The following is a 23,211-nucleotide window of genomic DNA, read 5'->3' as shown; positions in this document are numbered from 1 at the left end:
TGAACTGTAGAAAGCAGATTCTGACATTTACAGCATAATTTGTATAGGCCAAAGAGTGGTGGTAGGAAAAATCTCTCCCTCCTGGGCATTCATTTGCTGTGCAACTTTATAGTAAGGCCCTAGCCAATCTTCTTCATAAAGCAGGCAATGCATATAAATCTAAGATCTGGGGCATCAAATACTATCTCCCCAGTTTTGAAAGATACTGGAGAATTTTTAACGCAAAAACAGATCGATTCTACTCAAGCATAAAATTTGTCCTGTAGACCTCTAGGGATAGAGTTTATGGTAAGATATCAATCTAAAAGTGAGTTACAAATGCTTGAAAATCAAAGATATAGAGATCGTAAAAGGAAGTAACTTCAATTTTCTTAGTGGCTGGGGGTGGTCCACCAAAGATATCCCTGTCTTAATCCCTGGGATCTGTAAACATATTAGGCTACATGGCAGAGGGGCGTTAAGGTTGCAGGTGGAATTGAGGCTGCCAGTCAACTGATCTTGAGATGAGATTATCATGGATTAGTTTAGAGGACCGAGTGTAAACACAAGATTTCTTATAAATGGAAGGAGGCGAGAGAGTCAGAAAAAGATTTGAAGATGCTGTGCTGCTAGCTTTGAAAATGATAAAGAGACCGCAGTCAGGGAATGCAGGCAAGTCTCTAGAAGCTGAAAAAGGCAGGGAAAAGATTCTCCACCAAGCCTCCAAAGGACTGCTGTCTGTTTGACATCTTAATTTTAGCCTAGCAAGACCCATTTTGGACTTCTGACCTCTAAAACTTTAAGATAACAAATATAAGTTGTTTTAAATCACGACATGTGTGGTAATTGGTTAAAGCAGCAATTAAAAACTGTTACACTGATTTTGCACATTGACTGAAGTAACTCCAATTTTAAACAAAATTGAAACTTATAAGAGCTTAATTTTTCCAAATAATCAACAGATTTGAAGAGTAGATTTCACAGAACAGAACATATTATGGCATTGGTTTATTTGAGATTACAAGCATTAATAGAAGTTTAGAGGGTAAACATATGACACATTCTGAAGAAAATATTACTGTAAATATTTCTGCTGTGTAGAAAGAGGTCACACCAAGGATTTTCATTTAGTTCTAATTATACAGAAACAACATAAACTATATTAATCACTAATCAAGCAAAAAGCTGGAATCAATAGGTACTTCTGTATTTTTCTACCTATTAGGTGAGGAATATATTGCAATTAACTGAGCCAAAGATTTCCACGTGTCATTAGCATTTTCACATGTTTCTGCTAAATCTAAATTGCGCTCATCAACTAATGTGCCACCTGATGAGTTGTCAAAACTCTATGAAAACACTGTGGTAAAGTCAAGATTTTTATTTTAAAATTTTACCAGTTCAGTTTTATTCAGAAAATTTGTCAGTTTTGTTCCTATTTTTAGCTAAAGGAGAAATTTTCTTTAATCATTGAAGCATATCTTTCGTGCCTGTATAGGATGTTCCATAAAATATCTTTTAAAGTGTTTACATTTTGTAAATGATCTTAATTAAACTTGGGTTTGTCAGTATTAAAAAACACAAATTAAAATTTAAAAATTTTAAAGGTAACTGATGATTGTATTATTACAAAGTAATAGAGATGCATCCAAGACCCTGTATATTTTCCTTTTTGCTCACCTTGAATCAGCACATCAGCACTTTCATTGCATTTTCAAAATATAATGTGTTATAATATTAACTTATTAAAGATTTTGTGGGGTGATTAGGGAAGGAAGGGACATCAATACACACAACATCTGGCATCTCACTCCAAAACTCTTCTTTTTTTTCTTCTTCACCCTTGCTTTTTGGCTATTTCTTCTTTCTTTTTAACTGTCTTGCTTCATAGCTCTCTTCCCAGTTTCTAAATTTAGTTCTTTATGCATGTCATTGTACTCAATAAAGAGTCCTGAGTTCCCATTATCTTAGAAAATGGTACATATTTGAAAATAAGCTATATACTTTTACCTTTATATATATATATATATAATTTCAATATATATATTTCATTTTGTGTCACAACTGATTGAAATCAGTCAGCTTTGAAGTCTATAACCTGGGAAAATAAACATCCTTTCCTATCTAGAAAATCAGCAATCAAATTAAGAAGTGCAAAAATACACACACACACACACACACACACACACATATGTATATGCACTATAGTATATACAACATGTTCTTTATAGTGTATGCACATATAAGCATATATATATGTATATGTGCTATGCTGTGTAGTGAGACTAAATTGCATGTTATTCCTAGCTCTGTTGCTAAAGGGTCTGTGATCTTTTGAAAGTCAGTTAACTGCTTTGAGCCTCAGATTTATCAGCTTTAAAATGAAAGGACTGACCTAGCTGGTCTCTAGGGTGGTTTCCAGCCGTAAAGCTCTATGATACTTGGAGTGTCATGGTGTGGCCTAATCCCTGCCATGAGGCACTTACTTTCTCGTTGGGGAAGCAAATGATAAAAACTCTTACAAAGTAGCATACAGTGTGTGATACCTAAAAGAGCTAAATTAGAAGTGTGATAGCAGATACTTGGAAAACTTCATTTTGAATGATAAACTTGAAGATGGAAAGACATTCTTGGCAAAATAAAAGCACAGAGTCTGGCATAAGCTTGCCATTTTGAAAGGACTGTGTTAGGACTGGCTTGGCTAAAGCACAGGTTGTGAAAAATGAGTTTTAATTGGTATGGTTGGGCCTGACTTTGGCAAGACTGAAAGATTAAGCAGAGAAATTGAGATTTACTTCCATAAGCAGTAGGAAGCTCCTGAAAGTTAAGGAAGGAATGATGTGATAAAAACACAATAAAGTTAGTCTGGCAATAACATACAGAATCCAGATTTGCAGGAGAAAAGGAAGAGAGAAAGGAAATGGAAGTGGAAAGGACAGCTAAAAAATGTTTTTTTAAGTTGAGAATCTGCTGAGTGTAGAGTGTTGTACACTGCAGGTGATACTAGCCTATAATACAGTGTACCGGTAGGAGGAATCAGCATATAGTATGGACACCCTAAATTTGAAATAATGAGTTACAATTAAAATGAGGGTAGGGATAAAGAAGAAAAGAGATACAAGTAAGACATTTTTTGAATTGACTTTTAAAGATGGTTTGGTACTTTACTAAATATGAAGGAAGAACAATCAAACATAACATGGATATGTGAAATTGAGATTGGCGAAATGGTGGTGGTAGTAACTATGAAAAGGAACTCTAGAGAGGGAAATAGTTTGGAGAAAAGATAATAAATACTTTTCTATGAAGTGTCTGTGAAAGGCAGTATTTTAGGAAGATAAGAAAAGGACATCTTAAATTGCTGATTCAAGAATTGAGTTTTAGATAATTTGTATCTGTTCATATTTTATACACTTGGAGAGATTATTTCACATCTAAACTTAGTGAACACTCTGTAATAAGTTTCTAATAAAACTTACACACACATATTGGTTAATGCCAACATCTGAGTCATAAAAAAGACAGTTATTTTTGGTAGCAGTTGTTAATCATAAGTACTTGCTAATTTATTGCATATCCAAGTTTGTTACTAGAACCAGACATTATCAGTATGAATACAGGTTCTGAGAAGGATGTGGGTGGAGGGAAACAAAGATGGCAAAGTTAAGAAATCTAACTCCTGTGTTTGATTCTCAACAAAAAAAGTCAGCCCCAATCGTGTTCTCTTGACCTTGAAGCCTCAAATATTCAAATTCACATTTTGTCAACTCCAGTGGAAAGGAACCTGCAATATTTTACATTGAGATATGAAGTTACCATTATGTTTTATAACTAGAATTTCTATGCAGAAATTTCTACCTAGATTCCAGTCTCTTGCCTGCATAAAAAGTTGGTACTCGGAGAGGGCATTATGTGAAGTTAAGCAACATTTAACCCTGTTCTCTTCATTACACCCACCTCCATTCCACATGTCTTTCATTTGCTATAGGCAGGCAGCATCTTTAACAATCATTGTATTTTGGGGAATCTGTTTAATTATCATAAGGCCTGTTATTTATATGGAGTCCAGCAGCCAAGTGGAGAAGGACCCAGAATTGATCCACAGTGGGAAATATTATCACATGCAGCTTAACAGATACAGGGTTCTGTGAAAGAAGATCCAGTGGAACTCTTGAGAGACTATTGCCACAAGTGATCAGGGAAAAGTCTAGCAGTGTAGGTTATTCTCAGCAGAAATTCCCAGGGCAGAGTAGATGATGCTTCCAGGATAATGCTGACCCATCCTCCTCCATTTTCACTTCAAATGATTCCCACTGGCTACAGATAGAAGCCAATACAGGAGATGTGGCGGCAGATGGAGAGGTGATCGTGGCAGTTAACAATGGAGAGAGCGGGGTACAGTGCTCCTGCACTAGCTTCAGGGAACCATCAGCCAAAGACAATGGACTGTTGGAGGGATTAGCAGTGGTCATGACAGTAGCTTCTGGGTGGTGGGTGACCTGCAGGATGTCATCAAGTTTCACAAGGAGATTAATGGGATAATAGGAGACAACAGAGCAGAGGATCCACAGGAGAACTGCTGGAGTAAATGGTCTAGGGGAGCAAAGCTCACTTTTTGTCTTTATAGAAAGTTCTAACAAGAGAACTGAGATTGAGCCCTTGGCAAATGGGTAATTGTTAATCAAGTGTCTATAAGAACAACTTTACAGCCCCCTGGTGTGGGGGCTGAGCTAATGTCTCACAAGCTTTGCTTCTCCTGCTTAAACACTTAAACTTATATTGCATACTTTATTTCCTCTGTGCATATCCAGAAACCCAACTACCATCTATGTATCCATGCCTAAAAACACTCATCCACTCAGAAAACCTGTCTTTGCTTTTTATTAACTTGAAAAACAGCACTTTACAATTTGGTCTGAGGTTATAGTAGTGTGACTGTAAAATAATTAGAGTGGGTTTATTAAGTCACATAAGGACATTAATCTTACTCCTTTCGAGTCATGGCATGTAATTAGCAGACTTTTTCTGCATTAGTTTGATATTCACAGTATCGTTGTGTTTTATGTCAACCATAGCTCATATTTGTCTTAACAGTACATTTCTATTGCATAAAGATACTTTCTACTGGAACTTAGGTTCAGCTGTCAGGACTGTAAGTTCCAAATGCACATTAGTTTGTGGGGCTTTCAGTTTGAATAAAAATGATTAGATTAAATCAATGAGACACTGATAGTTGTAATAAAATTTGCATTAATTAACATGTAAAACACAACCTCTTAGATATGTTTAGGGATCCTCATTTGCTGTTATTTTTTATTAATTGTTTGTTCCTGCAAGACAGTTTCTTTAGAAATCCTAGCTATGTGATGATGGATGTAGGTCTCATTGTATAAAGCTGAGTTTTCTGGCCCTGTGACTGAGACTGGGAGGAGGTAATGAGTAAATGATCATTTCTATCTATTATTTCTTCTATTTTTGAACTTCTTCCTTTCCTAAAAGCAAGAGATCACAACCAGGATTTATTCTCCTTTCTCCAACTGAGGTAGCAGATAAAAGTGTATCTAAAAATAAAACAGAAACTCATACCTTGAGGTGAAAACACTCTTTCTGTAGATATAACACACGCGAGGGCTTTTCCAGACAACATAATGTGTTCTAGTTACCGTCATTTTAGTTTTAAGAAAGAGAGAACTCTCTAGCTAGCGCCAGCAAAAAGGAATGGGTAATGTATTTTCTTATAAAGATATAACAGGCAGTTGTATCCAAAGATAGGAAACACAGTCTTATGGGAACTGAAACTAAGAAGTAGGAAATTAAAGGTTCTCTCGTCGTCAATTAGGAGCTGCGTGGTCTCTCTAGTCTCAGCATGTGTGCTCCTTGCTCTTGTCTCCCCTTTTTCCTGATTTATTACTTGCACTCTTTAATGGCCTCAGCTTGTGGAGGGCTTTGGCTTGCCTGGGTACCACCTCATTCCTGACTGTGCTTCATAACTTGGCTAATTTTTTTTTCCTGACTCGACCTCATAAATGATCTGTTTCAAGATCTCCAGATAACTAACACTTGCTTCTTGTTTTTAATTCAAGTACGCAAGAAAGCAATCCAGTTGACTCATCATAGTTTTTAAAGCCAGGCCACCGAAGACGCCTCTTAGGTCAGAGGTGCATACCTGAGGAGGGCACTAAAGTGACACGGAGTTTTGGGACCTGACAGCCTCTCAGCAGGGGCTGGGGGTGCGATTTCTCTGAAAAAGGTAGAGGTAGAACTGGCATTTGAAGATATAACATGGAATACAACTGTTGGAGACTTCTGTGTTAGACCATTTTCCTAGCACTGATGAGGGCAAGGTGATGTGACAGGAAGAGCAGCTGGTTTGAGGACATACAAACCTAATGTTCCTGGGGTGAATTCCTTATTTATAAATTGATATAACAATACCACCCCAGAGATGTATAATATGTGAAAATCCTAACGTGGTCTTGGATCTCCTTGAAGTACTCAATAACACAAAGCCCTTTTCTTCTTTTTCCTCCCATTTACTAAAGCCTAGATCTTTAAGTTAGGTAAGTAAGTTTGGTAACCCCCAATATTTTACCCCTTAAAAATATGTCTTAATTTTTAAAAATGTATATATATATATATATATATATATATATATATATATATATGATTACTTCTACTAGATTTTGGCTTACATTTTAAGTGGAGTGATACAAAATATATATATATATATATATATATATATATATATATATAGTGATACAAAAAAATATATATATAGTGATACAAAAATATACATATATAGTGATACAAAAAATATATATATATATATATATTTAATTCTCTTCTTATAGCCTTAGTATCTTAATAGCTTCCATTTTCACACCAGTTTCTGCAAGTATTATCACAAACTAATCACATATAATTTTACAACGACTCTGAGAGGAAAGCAGCATTATTGTCATGCTAGGGTTTAGGAAACGAAAGCTCAATTTAAATGTGTGACCCAAAGCATCCCTTTTTTATTCCTTCCTTCATTCATTTAGTCATTCAGCTAATGAGCATTTATTGAGCACCTTCTGTGAGCCACGCACTGTTCTAAAGTGCTTGGGATGTAGCATTGAGCAAAATGGATGGTGTTTGCTTTACTATAGTTTACATTTTAGTAAAAGGAGAAGAAGGGAAACAAAGAAAGAAAGGAAAAGGAGGGAAAGGAAGGAAAGAAGAGAAGGGGCAATGGAAAAAAACATAGTGGTAAATACTTTAAACAAGTTGGCATAATACAGAGTATTTAAACAGAGAATTTAAACAAGTTGGTATCATACAGAGTACACTGTAGTCTACTGTAGATTTAGTGGTCACTTGGAGGTGAATTCTAAGCTGATCCCTGAATGTGTAAGGCAACAGCAATTTAGGGAGAAACCAAATAGAGCAAAAGCTCATAGAGCTAGCTTATTTGACAAACAGAAAGCCAGTGCTCCTGGAATTCAGGCTGAGGATGGTATGGGATGGGGTTGGAAAGCTAGACTATTAGGAATTTGGAAGGCAAACTATGAATTTTGAACTTTAGGTATAATAGGAAAGGATGGGGGGGTTTTAAGCATGGAAGTAACAAGATATAAATGATATGTTCAAAATTTCTCTCCTGACTGTTGTGTGTTGAATTGATTTTATTGGATCAGAAATGGGAGCAGGAAGGTCACCTAAGAGACTGTTGTCTGAGGGTGAGGAGAGGTGGTAATGGTAGACGTGTCACTGGAGAGATGATGATGGCTCAGGATATGTGGAAAGTAGCATTGAGAAGACTGGGCATGAAGGAGAGAGACAGAGAAATCAAGGGCTCAGGCTTATATGCCAACTCAAGAAACTGCCTTCTGTGATGCCATTTATTGATGTGGAAAACACGGTTTGTCTTGCATAGGATTTCAATGCAGGAATTTCTTCCCAGTGATTCTCAGGAAGTGTAAGATTTCTTAGGATTTTCTGAATCCAAAATCCTAAGAAAAGTCAGTTGAGAAATTGGGAGCTTGGGAAAAAAAGTCTTATGATTCTCTTGAAAGATTGAAAGCCTCAGTGTGAACACAGAGATATTCCTGGTTTGAAGGAAACCACTGATGTCAAGTTGGAAGCAGAAGAAGTAATGATGACGTTCGAGTCAAGGTGAAGAAGGTTCACAATTCTGAGAATCAGCGCAGAAACACTTAGGAGACAGTCAGTCACAACATAATCAGCCAGTCTTGCTCATAGTTGCATCTGTGTCAGCTGTTGGTGGTGGTCCTGTCTTCTGCCAGCCATGAGGCATTCCTGCTAATAAAATGGAGATTAATAACTCTGTGTGCATAGTGGAGTTTATACAAATCTCATAAGGATGTTTTAAGAAATACCACATTTTGGAAATAAAATAGGACTTTTAACCTTGATAGGATTGCCCAATGGTATTAATTGAAAACTAGCCAATAATGTTTGCAGGTGTTTTCCAGTTTTTTAATATTTGCTATAAGCTAATTTTTAAAAAATACTACTAAAATATTTTCAAACCTAGTATGCATTTTATTATCTATGATAAGGAGCAATGAGTATAAAGAATGCTGGAAGGAGTTTATGAGTAACCTATGATTTAGAGAATTCTCATGTCTTGTTCCCAAATTCTAGAGATTAATATCTTTTGGGAATGTAGAAATATTCACATGGATTTCAAAAAACCCCTACCACCATCTCTTTCTTGCCTCAAGGTGACTTTTCTCCCACATTCACCAACAGTACTCAATTATTGATTTTCTGTCACCTGTGCCCTCATTTCTCATCTATAGTTACTGTTCTGTTTTCCAAGTCGTAAAGGTATTCCTGTGATCAGTAACACTGATCTTGTTTCACAAGACACTATAACTTTTCCCAAAGGTGAGAAAGGGACTCATATTCTTCCAGGGATAAATTTGTTTACAACATTTCTAGAAATTTCTCAGCTCTTCAGCTTTTTTGAGAAGCCCCTTGAGCTGCCTCGACTGCACTGCTTTGGACTACATAAACCACTTCCTTCCGGTCCCTGCCCAAGATTGGCTGTCACAGACACTGGGAGCTTGCTGTAAGAATGAATGTGTTCAGTCATTTTCTCACTGGTAAGATTCAACTGTCTCTCATGCCCATAGGATGTCCCTCACGGGGAGCATTAGCTATGTAGACACACATGTCCTGAAATGCCTGACTTCACAGCTCTTTGCTGTTTGTGTCCTTATTATGGAACTCTCTCATTTCTATTGAAAAAATGATGCAGTCTTTCTGTAATAAAGTCAAATGTGTTAAAAAAAAAAAAACCAAAAGTATTTGCAAGTCATTTTTCATTGAAAGTGAAGATATTGTTGAATTTCATAAGGAAAATAAAAATCATCTAACTATGTGTTGAACAGACGAATGCCAGTGACAAAACTAGCAGTCTTTTTTTAACCCATAAATATTAAGATAGTAACACAAACACAAGCGTTGTCTTTAATGGTACGTTGAAGTCCCAAGAGTGTGTTCATGTGCATGATCTCATTTCATTCTTGGGGAAAAATCAGCCCCAGAGGTAGCAGTATTGTAATTTCCAATTTTCAGATATTGAGACTGAAGCTCAGGTTTGAACCAGGTTGTTCAAGCTGATACATTACTAGCTGTGAAGGAGCTCCAGTTAATTTATTCAGTGCAGTCTAACATTTAATGACTTGACTGTAAGGATCAGCGTTTATGGGCACCATGCTAAGTACTAGAAATACAGAGATAGATAAGATGGACCCTTTAATATCATGTAATCCTAGTTGCTGTTTTTCATGTTTTCATCTTGCTTTTCTGCTTGCACTGGGTAGTAATGATGAAACCGTATGATTTGAGAAAATACCAGTTGGGTCAGTTTGGCATCATTCTCTGTTTTCTCTGGGCCAGTGTATGATGCTCAGGGGTGTCCTGGATCCTAATGCCTGTGGGGGCTGCATTACACTCAGCCAACTCCTGATGACCACCGTTAGAGTGGTCCTCATTTTGTCAGAGGAAATGTGCCAGGTCATTAATAAATCTTAATTGTCTTTTTTCCAGGTCGCATGTGTTTTTTCTCATAGCTATTTTATTATTGATAGATCACTGATTTGTATATTTTTCCCACTTAATCTTTTTTGATGTATATACTCATGTAGGCTGTGTTTGAAATTACACCGAAAGCTAGATTCAAAGCTATGGATCTTTAATGAGGCTACGATCTAGTGTTATTCATGACTGCCATAGATGTTGGTTATTTTACTGTGTACCCTCTTTCAATATGAAATCAGCTGGCACCTTTTTTCAAATCGTCCTCTGATTTATGTTCTAAGATAAAAATGATTTTTGTGATACACAAATATCTGGGATTTCACAATGAATATGTACTGCAGATGTTTGATGAATTCAGGCAAAATGATATTTTAGCAATTGAATTATCCCATTAAAATGATAATATCACAGTGTTTTATATTAGATGTTTCTATTTTTGGCAGTTAAGTAAGCCTTTGAAAAGTAAAACAGAACTGATTAAGTGAGGACTGCTTATGAATTGCTTTGTGTGTATGGATTATAAATCGTCTTTTCTGTTTTTTTTTAATGTTGATTACTAAGTTCTACATGCACAATCATAGTTGCAAACTAAAGGAGAACTTTTTCCAACCAGATTATGTAATAATTTATTTTTATTTTCTGCATATTGTCTTGCTCATAGGAAGGGGGAAGGCACAAAGTAAATGTATTTTAATTCTGTTTTATAGAAGTAGTTTAATAAAAGGTGCTGAGGATTCTTCTTAGAAACTATTTCTGATTGTAGATTCTACAAGGAATAAAATAATAGGTTACACATGAGAAAAGTGAATTTTTTTACATTAGTATTAGATTTGAGGAGTTTTATGTCTATCCTGGGAAAGCTAATCATTTAATAGAAATATGTTTTATTTCCCCATCTTTGAAATACAGACTTGAAGCTCCTCTTGAGCCCATTTCATGAAATAACGAGCCTTTTTAATGTGAGGTTAGCAACTGTGCATTAAATGATTTAGACACAGAATTTACTCTCCATGAAGAGTCTACTTATTCTCAGCATAAACTGAAGAGATAAACTGGGGATGCTAAAGTGAATATTTCTAATGATTGACGTTTAAAAATCCAACTATCAACGTCCCTACATTGTATTCCTCAACTACCTTCTGTTTATCTTGTATTTATCTCTTTCATTTCCATTGCTTTTATGAATCTTCCTCAAAAAATGCATCAAAAAACAAACAAAGATATGATAAAGAAATATGTAAAGCAAAACTCATATCCATGTGACTCCTCTCATGTTTGGATTCTAGATGATCAAATACAGATGTTAAGATAAAAGGGGCAAAACCAAAAAATCTTGACTGGGAGTTGAGAGACTTTGATTATGATCTCATCTCTCCAACCCATTAGCTATGTGATTAGGCAGAAGACTTCATATTTTGGGGTCTCATTTTCATCATGGGTATGTGCATGAGACTCCTTTCCAATTCTAACAGTCAGTCATTCTGTAATTCAGGAAATCTCAATCCTGTTGTATCTCTGTTTCCACAGAAACAGACTATGAGTAGGGATGTGGGTTGTTCAGGAAATAGATGGCATTCTCAACAAAGATAATGACATATTTTAATGAAGGGACTACATGAAATATGTGAGCAAAGGAAGCTAAGCAAAGATGATGGTGTATCCTGGAGCTAACTCCAGTTTGAAGACATTACCACTGTCAGCCTTGACTTGGCAAAGAGAAGAAGTTACCAGAAACTGTGAAGAATGAAAGCTGTAGGAGGGGACTGCCCAATAGGAGCTCTGAACTTCAGTGGAGGGGTAAAGACACTGCCAGCTGATGCCTCGCAATGATAGAGTTTGAAGACTACACCCTCACCTTCCCTCTCCTCCTTCCCTGAAATCACCTGCTAGTGCTTTCCAGTGGCTGAACCTAATGTGGAGTTAGAAGGCCAGGGGTACCAGTTGATGAGTCCACATAGGTCAGTTTTCTGGGCACATGGCAGGGCGGAGAAGGGTGGAGAATAGATCTGGAGTCACATGAAGAAGATTCAGCTCAGGGTCATCCTACTGATGGATGGAAAGGAAAGCAGGATACAGTGATAACTAAACAGTACTTTATGGCAGATCCTTTTCTGGATTTTAGCTGCCAAGTCCACCATGACTTTAATATCTGGAAGTCTTAGGAGAAGCATACTTTATGGCTCGGAGAAGCTATTCTTATAGAATGGAGAGGGTGGTGAAAAGGGGGATTGAAAATAATTTATTAAGTAAATCTTGCCAAAATTATTCCTTTTATATATAATCCATCACTTCTCACTTTGAAAAAACAAGGACTCTGAAGATTGCTATGATAACTGAAATCTTTGATTTTTCCCTGTATTCTCCCCTTATAATGAAGTGGATGTAAAATGATGAGAATAGGATAATTTTGTAATGAAGAAAAAATTCCATGGGGCATGCTTTCCCATCTGTAATTATTTTACAAGTGTCTTATTTTGCATGAAAAACAACATAGTTGTAAGGCATGCAAAGCTGTGTTAATGACCAGCTATATTTCCGTAAAAGCAGATGCCAAGAAAGCACAGTAAGGAACCAAAACGAACTGAGCTTACAATGAGCACCGAAATTGTACTGTCTACTTTTGAAACAAATGAGCAGATTGTGTAAAATAAATGAATAAATACGCACCTAGTTAACCATGGCTTATACCACAGAGCTAATTTGCCAGAAATTTCTTTATTTCCATGTGTTAAAATTTGCTGGCTTAACTAGAAAATGCTGTTATTTTAAATATAGATGCCTCAGAAGATTTTTTATGATGGGCATTTCTATATACTCAAAATTGAGTGTACGTTGTAATGCCTGTCGAGTTGCAAGAAGATGCCTTAACTGTTAATTTTGGGAAAAGCAATATGTGGTTTCAAATCAAGTGGGTGAGCAAAATAAAGATTGCAAGAAATTGATTACCTCTCGCATTTCTTTACTTCCCAGGCAACAGCATTCTTGCTTTGCTGCTGTACTTACTCTAGCTGAAACTCATCTGATCTCTGAAACAACCTTCCTTTATGTTGTGAAATAAGCAGGGACTGAGATCTGGTTAACCCTCTGCTGCACCAGAGCAATTCAGAAGCACTCCTGTAGCTTTTAATGTGGCACAGGAATTCTACCAATGTACAGAAGACTTCATAAAGGATGCCAAAGCCTCACTCTGTAACATGTCTTTTGGGAACCCAGACGAGATCATCTTAGATGTCATCCGAGGAAATACAGTGATGCTTTGCAATTCATAGCATCCCAGAGTTGTTAGCCTTCTTACTTGCATAGAATCCCTTCAGCACCATTATTTAATTTTTTACTTGTAAGATAAATGGGGCAAAGATTAGTTCATCCATTTGAATGAAACAATGAAAATGAGTCTCAAATGTATTCCCAAAAGATAAGATCAACTTGCTTTACCCCATGACTTTCACTTACACGATTCCAGGTGTGTGTTCATCCACTTACATGTTTCATACTTAACCCTCTCAGGATTCCTGTGAACTTCCTGCTATATACAATATTTTACGTGCAAGGAAAATGGGGCTCTGAGATCATTTTCCCAGTCACAAAGCCTGAGCGAATGCTCATACACGAGACTGTTTCTCTCAGGGACTCCTTTATTATTCTTCAGTGTCACACAAACTGCTACTAATAGAAACAAAAACACCTTTCCTCTGATAAACAATAGAATAAAGCCACAAAACATGGGTACTAAAAGCAATATTACCCTATACATAAGACAGTTATTCAATTTGTATTTTCCCCCAATTACTGGTATTTTATAGTTGTCTCTTATACCCTTTTTTAGACATTTAAACTTTAAAACTTCCAAGAAACAGTAACCTAACTTTAAATTAAATTTTAAATTAAAAGTGAAATTAACTTTAAATTAAATTTCATCTTTAAATTAAATGAAGTAACGTATATCACTGTCTTTTGTCCCTTTTTATATGTTTGCATTAGGAAAGGAGAATCTGATGGTGAGGATTAAAACATTTTAAAAAGATTTCTTCTGAATTTTATCCCAGCAACCAATTTTTAGCTACTACTGTCGGTATGCTAAATATTCAGCTCAAACCAGCTGCAGAGAATGGAGAGAATAACTTGTTATGAAATCTAAATATGGTATATTTCTATTTAACATGGTCTTCAGTCACATTACATCCCTTAAACATATTTCTATATTTAAAAGGAATTATGGTAACTATAAGAAAGGTAAATCCTTTCCTCTAACACGAAATCCGTTTCAGAACTTTGACATGATATTAAGACACTGTATTTTATTGACTTCTTGGAATTATATTTGTTAACCTTTCGTGTACATGAAGAGTAAGAATTACTGGCAATGAAATTTTTCAAGAAAAAACTTAATAATATTCTTTGCAAATAATTGTTCTAGACAGTTGTTTTCCTTTCTTCCTGATTGCAGATCTAGAGCACATTTTCCTGCCTTCATTAGTTATGTGTGTCCATAGAATATGGGCAAAAGTGATGTACCCATCTTCTAGGACTAGTCCATGAAAACCACCTCTGAAATGATCTTCACCCGTTGTTGACTGAACAGAATGGTCTTGGAGGACCTAAAGGAGGGTGATATCATAAAATGGAAGAGCTTGGGTCTCTGAATTACCATGTCTGAAGTCATCTGCCAATCACAGGTTGGTGAATGTGACATAAACTTTATTTCATTCCCTGCTGAGATTTTGGGGTATACGTTATAGAAGTTCAGTTATTATTCCTAATAAATTCCCAAGGTTTCAATTAACTGGGTTAAATATATTTTTTGGCTATATCAAATGTGTTTACATATTTTCATCCTCTCTTCTCTACTTGGGCTGCATAAAAACTGTTTCTAATTTAAAAGCCATGAATCCTTTTAACATTATTCTAAGTTGATATGTGACAACATCTGCATGATTAATAGTAAAGACGGAAGCAGTTCACACAGTCATCTAGATATAGCCTATCTTTTCTTAAATTTTCATCTATCTATTCAAGTGATAGAATACTAAATCCAGTTCTTGCCACATAAAGTACAATTTATTTAAAACACTTGTCCAAATAATTACATTTCTAGATCATCTAGATTTTACCTGAAAGCAGGTTTGTGTGTCCTTCTCTTCAATGTCTTTTTTTATAGCATCTTGCATTCTCTGATCTTACCATATCTCATACTTAATATACTCATCAGCTATTTCATATGTTGCTCCTAGTTCCAAAAGACACTATGATAGTCCTTTAAGTGTCTTGAAACTTCTAGTTAAAAACAGAAACAAAATAGACTTGTTTTCTCTATTGATCTCATGTATTTTGATGTGTCTTCCACTTGGCCTTTCCAACTGAGAAAGATTTGAATGCATTCATGACATTTTGCCCTTAATACAATAACAATGTTGGTTTTTACCTGAAAATTTATTATGGATTTGGACCGTCTTCCCTTTTTAAAACAGCTGACACTAAGCTCTGGGTTTTGAATTTATTGACAGAAGCCTGAGGATTTCAGACATCTTCAGAATGTGCTGAGCTCTTTAAAATCTTCAGCCAGAAGACCAAACCTGGCAATGATTTATTGTGAAAATCCTTATTGCTTGGCTTCTAATAATTGTAAAATGCTATGGAAGCGCTCAGTTTCCTCCTTTTCTAATTATGCTATTCTGTATGGGCTGTTAGATATACATATTCTAGGAACAGCTTCTAGGAAAGGGAAGAGGCATTCCACACAGTGTTGCAGGTAGGCTGGAAAGGGTAATCCTCTGACGTGTTTGGGTTCATTTCTCTTCTCTGACCACGTTGATTCCATTATTGGGAGTGCAGTACAGTCTCAGAGCACCAGCTTCTGGATTGGCAGTATGTTGGAGCTGAACTCCATCTACTGAGGCTTACCTGTGGGAGACAGTGCATTCTCTTGAGCTTTTGTGATGGCAGATCAACTCACTATTAGTCTCCCAAAGATATCACGAAACAGATTTCAGATTTCCATTTTATGCATTTGGGATACTTGGCTTGGCATGAGGAACTAAATCCTCACATGTTGCAGATGATTCTTAAGAATTCTCTGGTTAGTACATTAGAAATGGAACTCAGTGAGTATTGGGTTTGGGCATTGGTTGTTTCAGCCAAAATGTGAACACATTAGGGACTGGAAGGATGGAAGGCAGTGATGATGCCTGAACACATTAGAAATGGGATCCAAGCAATCAGCCTTTTGGATAGTGACTAACATGAACAATAGGGAGCTCTGAAGAGTGATTCTAAATGTCAGTCTGAGGACAAAAGCCAGAATAGCTGCATTCAGATCATTTGGAAATGATTTTAATAACTATTCACTGTTCTCAGTACCAGAGATTTACTCACTATATGTGGCAAAGGGAGAGAGAATCTTTATTTTAATAAAAAAAATTAGTTTTTATAAATAATACAAAAATCAAGAAATCTTGAGGTTTTACAATATGTCCATACAAATGCTCTCATCTGATTTATTCTTAGCTTTAATAACTGTAAGATAAAACACTATTTTTCTGTTTTCTGGTTTAAATTATTAAATGTTAACAGACTGGTGATATATAGGAATTGGGAGTCAGGATTTTGTTCACTAATCTCTTAACAGATGATATGAATCTGACAGACCATGGCTTTTTTTTATTTTTTGACTTCATTGATTCTCTCTTTAAAGATTTCTCTGTTGCCCTAATTTCTAATAAGCTCTATTGCTTTCTTCCTGAAATGACATTTAGTTTTAAGAGTGGAAAGTTTTTACTTTGTTATCAATGCTCCATTATTTTCTTGGCCATGTGGTATGCATTATTTTTTTGTTTCATTAAATCTTACTTCTCATTCTGGAAGTTTTTGAAATTGTTGAAAACTTTTGCTTCTACCTGCTACCCCACCACTTAACCTTTTCTTATTTTCTGCTTTATATCCTTTTTTCTCCCCCTTTCCCTCTCAATTTTTCTTTTTCTCCTACTTTTTCTCTTTATTACTACTTACTATATGCAACAAATTGCCTTTAAACTTGACATACAAAGATGAGTAGAGATGTCCCTTAAAGCTCTTATTCTCAAGTGAGAAAGATAAAATAATTGCATACATGATCATTGTAGGAAGCAGTTTATGATAAATGTGTGGTAGGAGACCCAGTTTAAGCCTAACCTGGGATCAGTATATGGTTGGGCTCATGAAATAAATATTTACTTGAAGGACAAGGAAGCTTCCTGAAAAAGAATTCATTCCAACTGCAGTAGAAGCAGGCTTGATGATGTCAACTTGGCATACAGCTTAGACTGGAAGACAACAGTGATACTAAATACTACTGGGTATTTGTCATCAAATTTATTCATGATAGTGAGCTTTCAGGCTACAAGTGAAACTCAACTTTATAAAGAAGTATGCCTCAGAGTTGACAGTGTAGGTATTATGGCAAGACAGTAGAGAGGTAATCGTTGATTGCTTGCAGATTGCCTCATCTTCATGTTTAGAGAGGAAGGAAGTACTTGACAAGAACTAAGAGCATTGAATAGATGGAAAAGTGGTACACTCCTGCTTCCATGTCAGATAATTTCCCATACACATTACGTTTTTCCACAGTTCTTGGAATACGTGTGGCCAGTGAAATGGGAGGCATCAGGAAACTTTGGAAATTACGATTATAGAAATGTGAAGTGGAGAGTTATTATAGGTCTTTAAGTGATGGATTATTGGCTATGGGCTGACAACCAGAAAAATCCTAGTTTAAAACAAAAGTTCATGCATGTGACAGTGGGCATCACTGAGTTAATATTTTTCTTTCTATGCAATTCAACACGATTGGTCTCACTGAGAGGGCCTCTAGCTGCAAGGTCTTTTTGAATCCGTGTACGTTAGAGTGAGGTCAAGAACCAGCGTCAGAATATTGTCCCCAGGTCGATCACTGCCTTAAGTTTGGGGGAGTGCTCTGACCCCAAAGTTGAACTTGTATGTAGTATGTAGCTCTGTGACTGGTTGTGATTATGATGCAGCATAGGATGAGGACCACCAAGGTCCCCAGTGGAGTGAGCATTGGAGAGTGAGAATCTATGTAGAGTACTGTCATTATACAATGGGGTTCAATGGTAAATTGTATTCAAGTGAAGGAAAAGTTGCCGTGTAGATGTCAATGGGTGATGTATCCAGGGATATGCATAATCCTGAGTGAGTTAGGAAACCATATAGCAGTATCATCAAGATCTGAGAATGAAACACCAGCCATACCTGTATCATAAATGTAAAATCAACCAATTCAAAATACTGAAATATGCAGAAGTTTTGGCCAGGACTTTATGTAGTTTTTTTTTTTTTCCAGAATCTTTCACAGAATGGTGTCTACAAAGTATCATAATGGCAGAATAGCTCTTTGTAGATGAGCCAGTGTTTGCCGCAGTGGGTCACTGCCTCTGTCATCTATCAAGCTCCCTGAATGAACATCATGGGTGGATATTTTTATTGCGTTGCCTAGGGCTGCTGGAAATTCCAAGTCGTCATCTAGCAGTAGAATGTGTATGAATGGGAGAACTAGCCTCTTCCTTCCCCGACTCCACTAGAAACCTGGAAATTAGTCCCCTCATGCAACCAAATGCGTCAGAGAGAGAGGGTTGGCGCCTCAGAGTCTCTAGTACATGCTCCCAAATGATGAAACACCTGTTATTGGTTGTTAGTGAATGAGAATGCTTGGTTCAGAGATTCAGTTATTTCTCCATTACCTATACCCCCTTGCTTATAGCTGGAGGCCACCCATATGGAGAGGAAGAAACTGTCACTGTGATCTCCAGTCCTGGCTCTGCAGTGCCCCGTGGGCATTGCTTTTGTCTGATACAAGATGCAGAGTCAATTGTAAGCTTTTATAACAAGGTTCTGAACCTGAGTTCACGTTCAAGGAACAGACACTGGTTTTGTATGTGACAAACACCCTACAAGTTAGCAAGCCGAGAGGAACCCTAGAGGTTACATCTATCGTGATTCCTGTATGAAGTTAGCAATCCAAACAAAGTAGCAGCTGAGGGAGCTGGGACTGAGACATAGAAATCCCATCTGTAGCAACGGGTAAATAAACACCAGGTGAAAACAGCTATTGGAGTAGATCCTCGGGACATGGTACGAAGGAAGAAGGTGGTACCTGCAAGACTTCCTTTCAAAGTGTTTGAAGAATATTTCATAATGAATAAAGAGTAAAGCTTTTGATATTTACATTTTTTAAAAACCCACTTTCATTGTAAGTTTGAAAATGGGGACTTATGTGACCACCTGTCCCATCCTAACAATCAACAAAAGGTTGATAAACCATCACACGTAGTTTAAAAAAAAATACATCATGGAGCTGAACACGCAAAAGATTTCTAAATGAACTAAACTCCAGAAAGTGGCAAACCTGTCATTTAAAAGACAGGCTCCCCGCCCTGCTAGAACTACAGGAGGAACAAGAATCTACCCTTAGATCTAGGGTGGGTGAGGGATGTGTGGGGCAAAGAGGGAGTAGAAACCAGCTAACATTTAAAAAATGTTTAGCAGTCTCCTGTGAGCTTGTGTGCCAGACTGGGTATCAGAGGAGCTCTTCCAACAGGACCAGTCTGCAGTCACTCAACGACTCTTACTCCTGTGTACAGTAGTCCCTTGGAAGTTGTGGGAGGTGGGGGGTAACACCTGTGTGCCAAGGTGCACAGCTAGAGAGCAAGGCGTTCTCTCTTTGACTTGAAAACCTTGACTTGAAAACAGAGAGATTTTTCACTCTGACAAAAACGTGTGACTCAGCTGTGAAGCAAAGGGAGCTTTCTGGAATCTCACTAGTGCTCAGATTGCAGGCTTCTCTGAAAGGAAAATGATGATCCAGCCCACAAAAAAAAAGTAAAGTTAGTGGAGAAGTTAGTCAAATTACAGCTGCCCAGAGACCCTATGGAGATTGATTCAGCAACCAGTCTAGCAGCAAAGGTAGAAAAAGAGAAGGACCACTTTCCAGAGAGAAATGTTATTTACTTCAGTATCTACTGTTCCTTTAACTGAAACTTCGGACATATAATCCAAGATTATGAAGTACATGAAAAGGCAAAAAAAAAAAAAAAAGTGATCCGCCCTTCAGAGAGGAAACAGTCAAATTCATAGATGGCCCAGATGTTAAAATTATTAGTCAGAGACATTCAAATTCCTAAGATAAAAATGGGAAAGGTGGAAAACATGAAGGATATGGGAAATTTTAGCAGGCACATGGAAATTATGGAAGAATCAAATTGAAGGCAAGGATAGCCAGTTGAACAGACGATTGATTACCTGTTAGATCAGTTAAGAGTAAGACAAATAAAAGTGTTTACCTTCCCTTATTCCTTCTTCAGTGCTCTTTAGTTTATGTAGATCTGAGTTTCTGACCCATATTATTTTCCTTCTCTCTAAAGGATTTCTTTTAACATCTCTTCCAAGGTCTACCGGCAACAAATCTCCTCAATTTTTGTTTTTCTGAGAAAGTCTTGATTTCTCTTTCACTTTTGAGGGATAATTTTACATAAAAGGAGAGTTAGGAGGCTACTTGTGTAATATCTGTGGGAGATGATAGCCTGCACAGGGGCAGCAGCAAGATTGATGTATGGAAGAGGAATATCTGAGAATTACTAAAGATTTAGGTCAAAATATTCTGCTGGATATCAATAGAAAGACAGAGGAGATAATTTAGAGACTTTCAGAAATATGGCACTCACATGGCATGTGATTATAATATCAATAACAATAATAACAAAGCCAGAAATAATCATTGACATTAATTGCATACTTACTATAAATCTAGGACCATTATATATACTACTTTATCTAATTTAATACTTACAACTCCATGAAGGAGTTACTGTTTTTTATCTTTATTTTTTGAATGAGGAAAATCAAATGAAAAGAAATCAGGTGACTTTCCCAAGGTCACAGAGCTAATAAATGGCAGGTCCAGCATTTGAATAAGCCAGATTTGAATGACTGATTTCCTATAAGAGAAAGTTTTCAGTTATATATTGTGTATGTATGTAGTAGGGTAGAAATAAAAAAAAATTTTTTGTAAACCCCGATGTTACAAGAAGATTATGAACATAAGAGTTTGTTGTTCCATTATGTTCTGATATGTTTATATATTTTTAAATGACTAGCAAGAAAACATTTGGGCTTTGGAAAAAGAGTTTTAAATATTTACTTAGTACTTTTTGAAAGCACATGGTCTCCGCTTTGTAAGTGGTCAGAAAAATAAAGGAACTGTTTTTAGAAAAAAAGAAATTAACAGTTAGAATAAAACTTAACATCAGTGTCCAAGGAAACGTAGCCTTGGGAGTGAAACTGAGAAACATTTTCATTCAGTGAGCTGATATAATCATCTTTCACTGGAAACTAAAATAAACTACTAATACATATTTCCATATTTTACAATTAAAGCTGCACATATAAATACAATCCAAAGGCAAAACCCCCACTGACCTTTATATTATTAAAAGTCATGGGCAATATAAAAATTTTTGTTCTAAACCTCATGATTATGAAAGTCCAGTGTAAAAACTAATATTGCTAATAGAAATGTTTTAAGCCCTAATCCCTAGGAAATTATAGTTTTTTCCCTAAAACCAACATTTTTTACATGATATTTAAAACATTGCTATTGTACATTAAAGTACCATAAGTAACAATATGTATTTTCAGTTGCTTTCCTCACTCCCCAAATGGGAATGTCTGAATTGCAGCTAGTCATTTTATCAATTTTGGTTTTGGTCATGAGTTTTACTTAATGAGAAATTTTGGCTGGTTTAGGATAATCCATCAATTCTTATGGAAAATCAGCTTAAAACTCATGCCTTTCCAGATGTGGAGTGGGGAGGGGTGGTGGCTATAGAAGATTATTGCTTAATAAGAAAAAATAATCAGAACACCATGTACTAGGGACTAGTAAATCAGCAGTAATATTCAGAACTGAATTCACTGCCTTCTCTCCCAATACTCTCCTGCTTTAAACCAATTTTTTAAAATGGTGTAACCATTCTTCCAGTCACGCTCTATAAATTATTGACACATCTCTCACATTTATGTTCCACATCCAAGCAGTTGCCACATCCTGTCTCTCCTATCTTTGTGTTCGTTTCAGTTGACCCATCCTCTTTAACAAGGTTAATAATTCAGTTTAGCTTAATATCTCATACTTGGACTGTTGCAATAGTATCCAACTGTTCTGTCCATCAAGTGTATTACTTTTCCCCAAGTATTTTATCACTGCCCAATTGTTCCTTCTGAAATAGGACATTGATTGTGTTACACCAGTGGTTTCCCAAAGTCTTTAGAGTAAATTCAAACTTCCTAATTTAGCATTCAACACTCTCCAAAATCTGGTCAGAATATCACTTTCTGGACATAGTTCTTACTGGTCTCTCATGCACCCTACCAACCAAACTAAAGCACAAATTCTTCCTTCAATATGGCTTACCACTTTTTTCCAATTTAATTTTCTTAATCTTATTATTTCCACCCCTTAGGATAACATTTTCTCCTGACTGTATGTGTTAACATCTTGTCTATTCTCTAAGATCCAACCTATGCACCACGTGACTGTTATGAATTCTGTCATCTGAAAAATAATCTATTCTTGGCTTAAGTTCACACGCTGCTTTGTTTTTCTCTTAACATATTCAGAGCACGATCCATGTCTTATGGATTTTATATCATTGTAGTCCATCATAGAGTATTTTGCCTGCTGTAAACATTCAATAAATACAAGCAATGAATTTTTGTATATCAATAGAAAAACTCACGGGGAAAGGGAAAAATGTCATAAGCAATGGAGAATCAATTACTAAATTCAGACAGCTAAACTGTACTGGTAGTGTGGCTATTGAGACAAAAAAGTGTCATTGAACTTCTTGAACTTCAGTTTCTCCACGTATTTGCTATATAGAGTATTTTCCTTCACATGGAACCATGACAGCTCAGTAGATACAATGGTGAGATTTATTGAAACTTGATTTGCAGTAGAATAATGACTTATGAAGGGGTACTAAGTCAATAGTTTAGAAAACTTTAAATTTGTGGCAGCCAATAACAACATTATCTGACCTCTTTATATGTTTTGCTAAACATAAACATCTCCTGCTCTTTTAATTCTATCAAACAATTATGTTAATGACTTGTACCTAATAAATGCCCTAA

This window comes from Vicugna pacos, chromosome 7, assembly GCF_048564905.1.
Source record: "Vicugna pacos chromosome 7, VicPac4, whole genome shotgun sequence".
Classification (NCBI taxonomy): Eukaryota; Metazoa; Chordata; class Mammalia; order Artiodactyla; family Camelidae; genus Vicugna; species Vicugna pacos.
Note: the sequence above shows the minus strand (reverse complement) of the source record.